The following is a 13,350-nucleotide window of genomic DNA, read 5'->3' as shown; positions in this document are numbered from 1 at the left end:
CACACTAATAAGATACTTTTCGAAGATGATTTATGAAGGCTGTTGGGGTGAAGGGATGCACCAGTGTTGGGAAAATGTCCTTTTCCTAGGATCTCAGAGCAGACCCAGGAAGTAGGCAATGCCACACTGAAGAACAGATTCCTTTACAAGGGCAGAGGAAACACTGTGTGGCACTTAGAGGCTTGCACACATAGCAGGAGCATCACCCTGGTTATTCATCACACAGAGAAGAAGAAAAATGGTGTTGCAACTTGTTTATTTATTTCATAAAATGTATACACCGCTTGACTGTAAGGAGAAACTTCAGTGCAGTTTACAAAGAGTTGTTCAGAGGTGCTTCTGGGGCTCAGATTTTTCTGAACAGATTGTTTCTGAATATAAGGAACTTGCAAGTTTTCCAAGCTCCTGGAAAAGGAAGATTGTAGTCGGAAACATATGCAGAGTCTATGTAACAGCCTTGTCTCAGTAGGTGCTGGAACCTGCCCTCCTAATTCTTTATGTTCTCCATGGCACTTTCCCCTCTGACTGCACAGTGCTTGCAAAGCTGCGGGGTCCACAGAGTGACCATTCGTGGACGGAAGTTTGTGCTTTCTAGATTCTCTCTGCTATTTTTTAAAAAACTATTTTCTTTTTTTCTTTTTAAAGTCCTTTCTCTCACTTTCAGCAATTTCGCTTTGGGATTCAAGGCTGTTTCTTTCCTCATAACGGGGACCTTGGGACGTGTTTGTGGTTTGCAAAGAGATCTTATGACAGCGCTGGGGATTCTAGGAACCTCTGGCTTCTATTTTTTTCCTTGGAAGTCAACCCAGTTGGAGGTTTTCAAGTCACCGTTGAGAGCAGACATGGCTAGGAGGAACTGGCTTTTCATCGAGTCATTCTCCATTTCGTCAAGCGGCTATGGGGAATTCCCCATCTTCTGACCTCATCCCATCCCCCAGGAAATGATAACAAGTCAACTGCCTTACTGGGTTATTAGAAATCTAAATTAGATGAGGATTACAAGGAATTTTGCGTACTACAACGTATAAACAACAAAGGTGGAGTCCAGTTTGTACTCTTGTGCAGAAATAGGGAGCCCATACCCCTCAGCTGTAGTTGAACATATAATAAGAATAATAATACAGGCAGCTCTGTATCAGGAGGATTAAACGCTTGATGTTTTTATTATGTTTTTAGATATGCCGTAAACCGCCCAGAATGGCTGGAGAAACCCAGCCAAATGGGTGAGGTATAAATACAACAACAACTATTATTTTTACCCCACCCATCTGACTGGGTTGCCCCAGCCACTCTGGGCAGCTTCAACTCCCTGACCACTGGCCAAGTGCCACCTCAGGGCTGCTAAAGGGGGCCTGCTTATGCCTTATCAAAAATGAAGAAATGTGTCACCAGACAAAGAGGATACTGATTTGCATAAAATTGCATATAGGTGCAAGTTTAGAAATTTAAATTGAGAAAGGTAGGTAAAAAGGTAAAGGACTCCTGGACTAAGGTTAACAGATTTTTTTCAATGAATCTGGGGCCACTTTTCAACTTCAGTGGATTTTCTATGGGGACTGAATTGTAAATCTGGGGACTGTCCCCAGCAAATGGAGATGTCTGGTAACCTTACCCTGGATGGCTAAGTCCAGTCAAAGACGACTATGGGGTTGTGGCACTCATCTCGCTTTCAGACCAAGGGAGCCGGCGTTTGTCCACAGACAGCTTTCCGGGTCATGTGGCCAGCAGGACTAAATCACTTCTGGTGCAACAGAACACCGTGACGGAAGCCAGAGTGCATGGAAACGCCGTTTACCTTCCCGCCACATTGGTACCTATTTATTTACTTGCACTGGTGTGCTTTTGAACTGCTAGGTTGGCAGAAACTGGGACAGAGCAACGGGAGCTCACTCCGTTGTGAGGATTTGAACTGCCAGCCTTCTGATCAGGAAGCCTAAGAGGCTCAGTGGTTTAGACCACAGTGCTACCTGCTCCCCTATTAAATTGAGAAGCATTACACCTTGCCCTAGTGGGGAAGACTGGGAGCAGGTGATCCATCTCCCTGCTCAATCTGTTGTGCAGGTGAGGACTCTGTTGATAGGCTACTTCATGGCCCCTGCTCCTCTTCCTTCTTAGGGCTCTTTCTCCTTGGAACAAATAGCCCTTCAAACAGAAGATGTCTTCAAATAGAAGCCTGTCCTCCATAGGCTGATAGGACTTGGAGCCCAACACCTTATGAGGGGCTGCAGGCACACCGCCCCTGATCTAGATGGAGCATCATTTGTTAGTCATGTATGGATGCCCACTAGAGCCTTCATACACTTCCTGCTCCCTGTTTGGAACAAGCACTTAGCAGGTCACTAAGTATACCTGGCAGGTTGCAAACACTGTGGAGGCCTGGTGTTGGCACTGGACATGAGTAAGCCTAGCATCTGGGTCCTAGATGGCTTTCAAAGTCATCAAGGAGCTCTAACATTTTGCAGCTTGGCCAGTATTCCTATGCAACTGTATGCTGGGATAAAAACCACGCATTTATTCAGAATGTCAAATAGAACTTCAAATAGTACATTCTCTGTGTGGGTCTAGTAGACAAGATATGTTAAGTAGCCGTGCCATGAGTGATACTTCCTTAGTATTTATGAGTCTGTGGTTGAGTGGCTGGGCTATAAAGTATATTCTTGTATGAGAGCCTTCCAGAGCTATAGAGACTGGTTTCAGGCCCTAGAAGAGCAACACTGGGCTTCTCCTTTCTCTCATGGATGAACTGTGAGCTCCCCATTCCACCCATAAATCAAGAACCAGGCATGGACCTTATCCCCAGAGAATTTTGCTTTCGGAAAGGTAAAGAGATGGGCATCAGTATCACCGTCAAAAAATGCTACCAGGCCCTCCGAGTAATCCAGGGCAACCCGGATCCTACTTGGGTGATGGCATAAGGACAAATTTGTCCTAGGATTATCAGTAATTGACTGGTACTGCCCATCAATACGCTGTACCCCCCAGTACCCCCCCTCTGGTGCAAGGAAAATTGCCCCATTTCTGTTCGCATCCTGCCTCACGATTCCCACCCCCCACCAACTGCCCCCTTCCACCACTTCTACTTCCCAGCAAAATTTCCCCGAGTTGATGCCCTGGTGGCTTAGGACGCTGGCCATGACGTCATATCTCAAGGGACCAGCAGACACATTTTGCTTCATGCCTCTCCATTTCACAGTCTTCAGATCTTCTGATACGTAGAGCTGGGGGTGAGCTGTGCTTGGATCCAGAGTCAGATTTGCTGTAAAGAAAAGAGCAGAGAGAGGGAAAAGAGTCATAACCCATTGAACATTGGCTTGCTTTTATCAGCCATTTAAGAAATAACAAATATTATTAGCAGCCCTCCAGTTAGAGGTCAACATGAATTTACGTTTATCACTCCTAAGCTGGTGGTGGTGGGTGGGGGAGGGAACCCACTTTATTTACAGTCCTGGAAGCAGGTAATAATCAGGTCATAATTAATTCAGATTTTTATGAAAGTGATACTAGGTTCTCTAATATAAAATAAAAGTGGGACATGCAGCCATCTGTTTCAGTGTGCAGTTGTCCTGCTCTGGGTTGCAATCAGCCAATCAGTATTCTGTGTCCACTGAACAAGCAGTGCCAGATTTACGTATAAACTAAACAAGCTATAGCTTAGGGCCCCACTCTCTTGGGGGCCCCAAAGAAATTTAAAGGAAGAAACAACTGGATGTATATTTCCAAAATATAAGATAAAAAAATAAAACCTACATACAGCAACTGTGTTTTGTGTTGTGTAGGCCCCCTATTGGGTCCATAAATTACCATATAGCATATATTCAACACAAAAAACAGCGACAAATTGTTGTTGACAAAGGACAGCTAGACATATAAAGGGCCCCATCACCTTCAGTAGCTTAGAGCCTCATCAAACCTAAATCCGGCCCTGCTCAGGTCTCATTATTTTATTTTTTGTTCCCCTACTTGGAGTTCCCCCAAGCCCTCTTGTGCATGGATGGGTTTGTGACATTATGGTGTACATTTGGAGTATATTATTGGCCTAAAGGATGGTTAAAGGCTATAGTTTATAATGTAAGACAACAGTCATACAGAGAACATATAGTGTGGCAGGGTGGGTGGGGCTTCAATAGTAAAACATTAGGCTTCAAATAACTTGATTTGTTCTCTTCCCACCCCCTAAGCTTTGAACTCCAGGAGATCTGACCACTACTACCAATGTTAAGACTAGGGTCTTGTCCACACTGGAATGCTCCTGAATGAAGGAGGGTAGCCTTTTCAGGAAGTCTATTTCAGGTTCACTTTGTTTCTCATTTTCCTAATCATGTTCTGCAAAATCAGTCTGCAAAATTTCTTAAAAACGAAACAAGACAAGTCATTGTGAAAATTCAAAAGTGAATTTCTCCTAATATACATATAGTTTTGTGTGCAATTTTGCCTATTCAACACAACTTTGCAAAGCAATTCTCCCTAATATCACACATTTTTCTGTTTGTTTGTTTGTTTGTTTGCTAATGTATGCATTTTTATACACATAACTTTGCAGGAAAACTGCATTGCAAACTTCAGAGAAATGTCAATTTTGAAGGACGGCTGTATTTTGGTTTGCATATTGCTTTGGAAAGTTTGCCTTTGAATCCTAACAGAATTCAATTTCTCCTTTATCTCCGAGTGGTGACCAAAACTTTGAACCTGCTTCTTAAAATAAATTTTATCCTGTCATCATGGGCAGCTGCCTCCTCTGCCCTAAATGATATGAATCTCTTCATGCCTTCCCCACTTCATCCCATTTTGAATTTTGCCCAGAATGCTCTCTCCAACCCAGGGGAATCCAAAACAGGTAAAAAGAAGAAAACTCCTACCTTACATATCTAGGGGATACTAGCCTAATTTCTAATGTTAAGTGGCAATTCGGGGCTGATTCACATTGCCATTTGCCCTGCTGCTTTCTCCCAGGAAAACCTGTGGTGTAGCACAAAATCAGAACTAATGGCAACTGGGTTTTCTTCAGGTTGCTGTTTGTTCTGATTTAGCACTAAAGAGTGGGGGGAGGCAGCAGGGCAGAAGCAGAACTGCTTGGACCCATGGGAAACCCACTTGTTTTCTAGGCAAAGGGCAAGTTGAAGTGTGAGTGAGCCCTCAGTCACTGGAGGAAAACGCCTGTAAGAAAAAGCAGAGGGACAAGCCTTGCTTGACTATCAACTTTCAGACTCAGGTTTCCATTCTCTGCAGACTTATCTGGTAAGCCATGCTGAACATGGTGGGACTTTTTGAGTAACTATGCATGAAGTTGCACTGTCAGTGACTTTCAGTAAGTCATGAGGCTACTTTGGGTTCAGTTTAACTTCCACATTTTGTAGAGCTTTTAAACCAACAACAAAGAGAAGCAAATATGTACTTCAGGGCTGGGGGGTTACCTGTTGTGCGCGTCTTATCCGAGCTGCAAGGGACACATCTTTTCAGGCAACTCCGGATCTGGTTGTGTGGAGGTTTGTTGGCAAACACGTCCTGGGAAACTTAGAAAACAGTTCAACTTTAGAGAATTCCCATCTGTTTACAATGTTCGTAATTTGCTGTCATTGAGAGAGCTTTGTAGAAAACTCATTATTGGCGGAATCTGTATTTATTGTTGCTGCTTTGGGTTGCTGGGTAGAAGAAACAATTCCCCAATGTATAACAGTAACAATTCAACACTAAGGGCTGTACCCAATGCTAGTCAAACTCAGAGTAGATTTTTGAAATTAATGCACATGATTAGCTAAGTTCCATTAATTTCAATGGCTCTCCTCTGATTAGAAATCAGTTAGAGACAACCCTAAATTTGATCGGCTTTCCTGTCTATGTGGGGATTAGGGATAAGTATACTCCATTTCAGCTTCACTGGCATTCACTCATACTGTTGTATGTGGATGATAACAAAGGAATGAAGAAAGAAAAATCTGAATTTCTATTTAGTATACATTTCCCCTGAAACAGACAATTGCTTTTTAAGCATTCCTCTATAAAATGTGCACTCTACGTGGGGCTGCCCTTGAGACTGACCCAGAAACTCCAGCGGGTGCAGAATGCTGTGGCAAGACTCCTTACGGGGACCTCGCTGCGGGATCACATTCACCCGGTGCTATACCAGCTGCACTGGCTCCCGGTGGAGTACAGGATCAGGTTTAAGATGCTGGTTTTAACCTTTAAAGCCCTATATGGCCTAGGACCCTCATACCTACGGGACTGCCTCTCCTGGTATGTCCCACGGAGGACCTTACGGTCTTCAAATAAAAACATCTTGGAATTCCTGGGCCACAGGGCCCAGAGCCAGGGCTTTTTCGGCTGTGGCCCCGATCTGGTGGAACTCTCTGTCACAAGAGACTAGGGCTCTGCAGGACTTGACATCTTTCCACAGGGCCTGCAAGACGGAGCTGTTCCACCAGGCCTTTGGCCAAGGCACATTCTGACCCCCTCCTTTGGTAATCCTCATAGAACTCTAGCCCAATGGTTGCCATTAATTTGATTCTGAATTGATTTTAGAACGCTGTGTTATTTTTATTGTTGTTAGCCGCTCTGAGCCCAGCTTTGGCTGGGGAGGGCGGGATATAAATAAAATTTTATTTATTATTTATTATTATAATAGTAAGGTAAAAGGTAAAGGACCCCTGGACGGTTAAGTCCAGTCAAAGGTGATGATGGGGTTGTGGCGCTCATCTCACTTTCAGGCTGACGGAGCCGGCGTTTGTCCACAGACAGCTTTCCAGGTCATGTGGCCAGCAGAACTAAACCGCTTCTGGTGCAACGGGACACCATGACAGAAACCAGAGTGCATGGAAGTGCAGTTTACCTTCCTGCCACAGCGGTACCTATTTATCTACTTGGACTGGTGTGCTTTCGAACTGCTAGGTTGGCAGGAGCTGGGACAGAGCAACAGGAGCTCACCCCGTCACGGGGATTTGAACCTCTGACCTGACCGGCAAGCCCAAGAGGTTCAGTGGTTTAGACCACAGCACCACCCACGTCGTATATAACACAGAGATGAACTGCATAATCCAATTTGAGCCACATAATTGCACCGGGGGAAAATGGATGTGGAACCTTCTGCATTGCTTCAGAAGTTGATGGGTTAGGAAACTGGCAGCACCATGGGTGGTGGTGAGGAAACTGACAACCCCAGAACACTTTAGGAATCTGGGGAATGGGAAGAATATTATTTTTGCTCCAAAACAAAACTTCATTTTATTAATATTTAAGAAAAGCAAGGGAGAAGTGCTTGGTTCCATTTCACATATATATCACAATTGTGTATTCATTGCATGACCCCCCCCCAAAAAAAAATCCCATCCCACACATAAACCTGAAAGCCTTACCTGGAATCTTCTTACCTGGAAGACTAAGGAAAATAAGAACAAGGACCAGAGCAACATTCCCTGCCAGAGCAATGCTGAAAGCGACTTTCCACCAGACATTCGAGGAAGAACCTGTAACATTGAAGTTAGAAACGAAGCCCAGCGTTAGTTTCCCTCTGCCTTGCATTAAAAGTGAGCTGAAAGTGGGGTAAAGGTAAAGGTAAAGGGACCCCTGACCATTAGGTCCAGTCGTGGCCGACTCTGGGGTTGTGGCGCTCATCTTGCTTTACTGGCCGAGAGAGCCGGCGTACAGCTTCTGGGTCATGTGGCCAGCATTACTAAGCCACTTCTGATGAACCAGAGCAGTGCATGGAAACGCCGTTTACCTTCCCACCGGAGCGGTACCTATTGATCTATTTTCTCCTGCTTTTGGAGGGTAGGAATATAACATCTCCCCCTTGCATTTCAAACATTTTTTTAAAAAAATGAGATTCCGACGAAACATCAGGAACAACTTTCTGGCAGTAAGAGCTGTTCAACGGTGGAACGGACTCCCTCTGGAGGTTGTGGAATCTCCTTCAATGGAGGCTTTTAAGCAGAGGTTGGATGGCCATCTGTCATGGATGCTTCAGCTGAGATTCCTGCATTGCAGAGAGGAAATCTAGAGGACCCTTGGGGTCCCTTTCAGCTCCACAATTCTACAAAATGTTTAAATTTTGGTTTCGCAAAGCACCCAGATCGCTACGCTGCTGGATGGGCTATTTATACGTTTAACAAACAAGCGTATCAAGCAAGCACATGTTGACCCTGACATGCTCTTTGTCACCCATGTGGTCTGATGGGAGGAAGTGCTCCATAATCAGGAAGAAGAAAAAGATGGAAAGCAGTAGTTTTGACACCCACCTGCAACTTCCCCCAACAAGGGTATTTGCCTGAAGACATCAGGAAATTAAGCTGTGTGCTATTACCGTATTTTTTGCTCTATAAGACTCACTTCTTCCCTCCTAAAAAGTAAGGGGAAATGTGTGTGCGTCTTATGGAGCGAATGCAGGTGGCGCAGCTATCCCAGAAGCCAGAACAGCAAGAGGGATCGCTGCTTTCGCTGCGCAATGATCCCTCTTGCTGTTCTAGCTTCTGGGATTCAGAATATTTTTTTTCTTGTTTTCCTCCTCCAAAAACTGGTGCATCTTATAGAGTGAAAAATACGCGATATATTTTAAAAGCATATGAGGTGTAAACTAGACATTTCCACCACTCTTCAGTTGCTACACTATTAGGAACCAACTACTCAAGAACTCCTACTTTGAACAGTTGTGCAAGCTGGCACAGGTTACTTGGGGGATAAGCCCCATTGATTTGAGACCCTTGTTGGAAACAATGAAATAATCATGTCATTCGGTGGCACTGAGCCATGAATCATTTGAGGTGGAAAAGGAAATTTCCAAATGAGCAGGAGGCAAGTATATCTCAGAAAGACATCTCTCACACACGTGGCAGCAAAGGTTGATCTACTTCAGGGATAGCCAATGAGATGCCACCCAGATGTTGTTGGACTACAATGCCCATCATCCCTGACTACTGATGATGCTGGCTGGGGCTCATGGGAATTGTAGTCTGGCAACAACTGATGGACAGCTCCAATTTGTTATTAAATTGCCCCCAAAGGCGCAGAAACCTGACCAAAGACAACATTCTATTCTCCACAGAAACCTTATTTGCATGCAGACTGGTTGCCCTTTTTTAAAAAACAAAAATAAAGGAGGAAGAAGTTAAAGAAGCAATGACTAAATGGTCAAAGGACTTTTGTTATACCATTCAGATGAACGTGTGGGAAAATTATGGACTAAAGACCTCAAGTTTAAAGGAGGGGGACTGGATGTACATTTCCAAAATATAAGATAAAAAAAAAACAAATAAAATAAAACCTACACACAGCAACAGTGTTTTGTGTTGTCTAAAAAGTAAAGGTAAAGGACCCCTGACAGTTAAGTCCAGTTGCAGACGACTCTGGGGTTGCAGCGTATAGCATATATTCAACACAACAAACAGCGACAGTTTGTTGTTGACAAAGGACAGCTGGACATATAAAGGGCCCCATTACCTACAGTAGCTTAGGACCTCATCAAACCTAAATCTGGCCCTGCGACACCACCTCATTGGAAGAACGGTGTGCTCTAAATGCAACAAACCAACAAATAAATCCCATTACAACCAAGTGAACTAGTCACAATTAAAGCCCTGTTGTAAATACCATTTTTTGCTAGATGAGATGAAGGCACACTCAAAACGTTGCCACACACACATATCAAATGCAAAGCACATTCCACATTTTAACATTTAAGAGGTGTGTGTGAATCCAATGGAAGAAGTTCATAACAACACTTCCTAAATCTTGTTTACAGGTGATGGTTAAGTTACTGCAACCACTGCCCTGCTTTTTGCTTTATTTGTAAAGGTAAACTGAGAGATTTCCCCCCAAACAATACCTTTAGTGCACTTGGGAAGTGGTGTGGTGCGCTGTTGCTGGCTTTTCGGATCTATTTGCATATATCCATCTTCATCTTCCATCTTTCCGAGCCCTTGTTAGCTGCCGGCGCAACACTCTTTAAATAAGGAATTGGCAGTTCCTCAAGGTTCAGAAAACAGCTGGCCTGTGCAATTATGGAAAGTTACACAACCAGGCTTCTGGTTTGCCAGTTTCATTCAGCTGGAGTCTGACAAGTTTATTTCTTAGTTAAAACTTCCTGTGGGCATCGGACGTCTCTGGGCCCAAATCTGGCCTGCAGCTTCCATTTGCTTCTCCTTCCTGATCTGCTCTGGCGGAGCAGGAATTGAAGTGTGCATCACAGCAGTTGGGGAAGAAGTCAGATGACTGGATTGGGAAAGGGACTGGAGGGAGGGAGAAGCTGCGGCACCTGTACTTCCTGCTACTGATACATAACACATGTCCAAGTTGTGAACATGCAACACGGCACTGTTGGTGACGGAACGGTCCTTGATCATGCCAGCTGCTGTACTTCCCTTTGAATATCCCTCTTTTGCAGTGACTCAAGCAGCTGCAGCTACAGACTTTACCCATACTCCAGATCCTTTACCCATACAGATTATGGGCTTATCCACACTTACCTTGCCTCCAGTTTTTCCAGGCATGGTCCATGCTTCAAAGGTCTATGTCCAAGCACCTTTCCTGCCCCCCACCTGCCCACCAGAGCTTTCCTCATAAAAACCTGCTCTCTAAAACTCAATTGGAATAAATGTCAATTTATACAGAAAGAAGAGACAGTGGAAGAAGACTGGAATTTAGATGCTATTACTATCCTAGCTGATGTGATGTATGGAAGTGAGAGCTGGACCATAAAGAAGGCTGATCACTGAAGAATTGATGCTTTTGAATTATGGTGTTGGAGGAGACTCTTGAGAGTCCCATGGACTGCAAGAAGATCAAACCTCTCCATTCTGAAGGAAATCAGTCCTGAGTGCTCACTGGAAGGACAGATCGTGAAGCTGAGGCTCCAATACTTTGGCCACCTCATGAGAAGAGAAGACTACCTGGAAAAGACCCTGGTGCTGCGAAAGATTGAGGGCACAAGGAGAACGGGACGACAGAGGATGAGTTGGACAGTGTTCTTGAAGCTACCAACATGAGTTTGACCAAACTGCGGGAGGCAGTGGAAGACAGGAATGCCTGGTCCATGGGTCACGAAGAGTTGGACACGACTAAACGACTAAACAACAACAACAGAGTTGGAAGGGATCCCGAGGGTCATCTAGTCCAACCTCCTGCAATGCAGGATTGTCAGCTAAAGCATCCATGACAGATGGCCATCCAACCTCTGTTCATAAACCTCCAAGGAGGTTTGCACCCTCCTACACTGTTTTTGCCTGGCTCAAATGTATCCTTGAAATAATATTTCTTGCTTGCCTGAATAGAGAGAGATGTGTGAGTCAATTTCTTGCTCCACCCACTTTTACCCCTAGCCCCACCCACCTGTCAGGAACAAGCCAGCTCCAAGTGGAACTTTACAGCCAGCTGCAGAATACGGGAAGGAACAGAGAGGTTTAGATTTGACGCAGGCTGAGCAGAGGCCAGAGCTGCCAGCGTCGACTCCCTCTGACCTTGGATGCCGGTTTCCAAGGGAACAGCTGAGAGCAGACTGAAAGACAGGATCATGGCAATGAAAGTAATAAATAGAGTTGGGGCAATAACACAACCCTGTTTAGCACCTGATCCCACTGTGAATGGTTCACTTTGCGAGCCATTGTTATCTGCGATTGTTGCTGTCATATTATCATGGAGGAGCTGAAGGATATTCAGAAATTTATCTGGGCAGCCAATTTTCAGAAGGTTGGATGGGGCAAATTTTGTGGCATGGAATTCCATTGTGCATTCTAGGCATTGTGGAGGAATCCAGCACTGGGAAACTTAGCTGTATAGTGAATGCTCAGAATGCTTCTGCATGAGTGAGCAGGCCCCTTCTGAACCAGCCAAGCAGGTAACAAGGGTGTGGTTGAATTGGGTGGCTGCCTGCCTAACTGTGATTTCCTGGCAGTGCAAATGGAGGTGTGACTAGCTTAATACCAGGATCGCAAATTTTCACGGTCTGGTTGGTCGATTCATCCTTTAAACATTGCAAGATTGTAGCAGCCAACACCAAGACTTCCTTCCTCCACTCCCCCTTTATTTGGATACAATAAATACATAGACTGCAAACACCCTCCCATCAGATATCAAGGAGATAAACAACTACTTGACATTCAGAAGGCAGCCCTGTTCAGGGAAGTTTTTAATGTGTGACATTCTAATGTATTTTTAATCTTTGTTGGAAGCCGCCCAGAGTGGCTGGGGAAACCCATCCAGATGGGCGGGGTACAAATAGTAAATTATTATTATTATTATTATTATTATTATTATTATTATTATTAGTATTAGTATTATTATCTTATTCTAGGCTGCATCCACAGAAGTATAGTGTCCCAATCAAGGGAAGTAATAGTACCACTCTATTCTGCCTTGGTCAGGCCACACCTGGAATGCTGTGTCCAATTCTGGGCACCACAGTTCAAGAAGGATGTTGACAAGCAGGAACGTGTGCAGAGGAGGGCAACCAAGATGATCAAGGGTCTGGAAACTACGTAAGCCTTACGGGGAACGCTTGAAGGAGCTGGGTATGTTTAGCCTGGAAAAGAGGAGACTGAGAGAAGATAGGATAGCCGTCTTCAAGTATCTTAAGGGCTGTCACATGGAAGATGGAGCAATATTGTTTTCTCCTGCTTTGGAGGGTAGGACCTGAAGCAATGGCTTCAAGGTACAAGAAAGGAGATTCCGATTAAACATGCTTTCTGACAGGAAAAGCTGTTTGACAGCGGAACGGTCTCCCTTAGGAGGTGGTGGCCTCTCCTTCCTCAGAGGTTTTTTAAGCAGAGGTTCGATGGCCACCTGTCATGGATGCTTTAACTGAGATTTCTGCAATGCAGGGAGTTGGATTTGATGACCCCTGGGGTCCCTTCCAACTCTAAACGATGCTATCTCCCCATTCGCTTGCCAGAGCAAGAACATAAGAAGAGCCTGGTTGGATCAGCCCCAAAATCCATCTATTTCAGCATCCTGTTCTCACAGTGGCCGACCAAATGCTGATGGGCAAGCCCCAAGCAGGACCCGAGAGCAACCCCACTCGCCCTGGTGATCCCCAGACATTCATGTCTCTGACCATGGAGAGAACATAGCTATGGCTATCCATGAATTTGTCCAATCTCCTTCCCCCTGTCTCACCAGAGTGATGCATGCTCTGGTTATCTCCTGCTTGGACTACTGCAATGTGCTCTGTGTGGGGCTACCTTTGAAGGTGACCCAGAAACTACAACTAATCCAGAATGCGGCAGCTAGACTGGTGACTGGGAGCGGCCGCCGAGACCACATAACACTGGTCCTGAAAGACCTATATTGGCACCCAGTATCTTTTCAAGCACAATTAAAAATGTTGGTGCTGACCTTTAAAGCCTTAAACGTCTCCACCTCCATCATTCT

At 44.8% G+C, this 13,350-nt stretch overlaps 1 long non-coding RNA gene across 1 annotated transcript; it reads right to left on the bottom strand.

The window, feature by feature from the left end:
- Positions 1-239: 239 nt before the first annotated feature.
- LOC307209136 lies at positions 240-10,196 on the bottom strand. Its single transcript, XR_013835326.1, has 4 exons — positions 9,812-10,196; positions 7,347-7,457; positions 5,412-5,510; positions 240-3,256 (listed from the first exon to the last, which is right to left on the bottom strand). It is a non-coding gene; the product is annotated as an uncharacterized lncRNA (long non-coding RNA).
- Positions 10,197-13,350: the final 3,154 nt, after the last annotated feature.

This window comes from Podarcis cretensis (genome assembly GCF_951804945.1).
Source record: "Podarcis cretensis genome assembly, chromosome: 2".
NCBI classification, from domain to species: Eukaryota; Metazoa; Chordata; class Lepidosauria; order Squamata; family Lacertidae; genus Podarcis; species Podarcis cretensis.
This window is presented reverse-complemented; position numbering and strand designations above follow the sequence as displayed.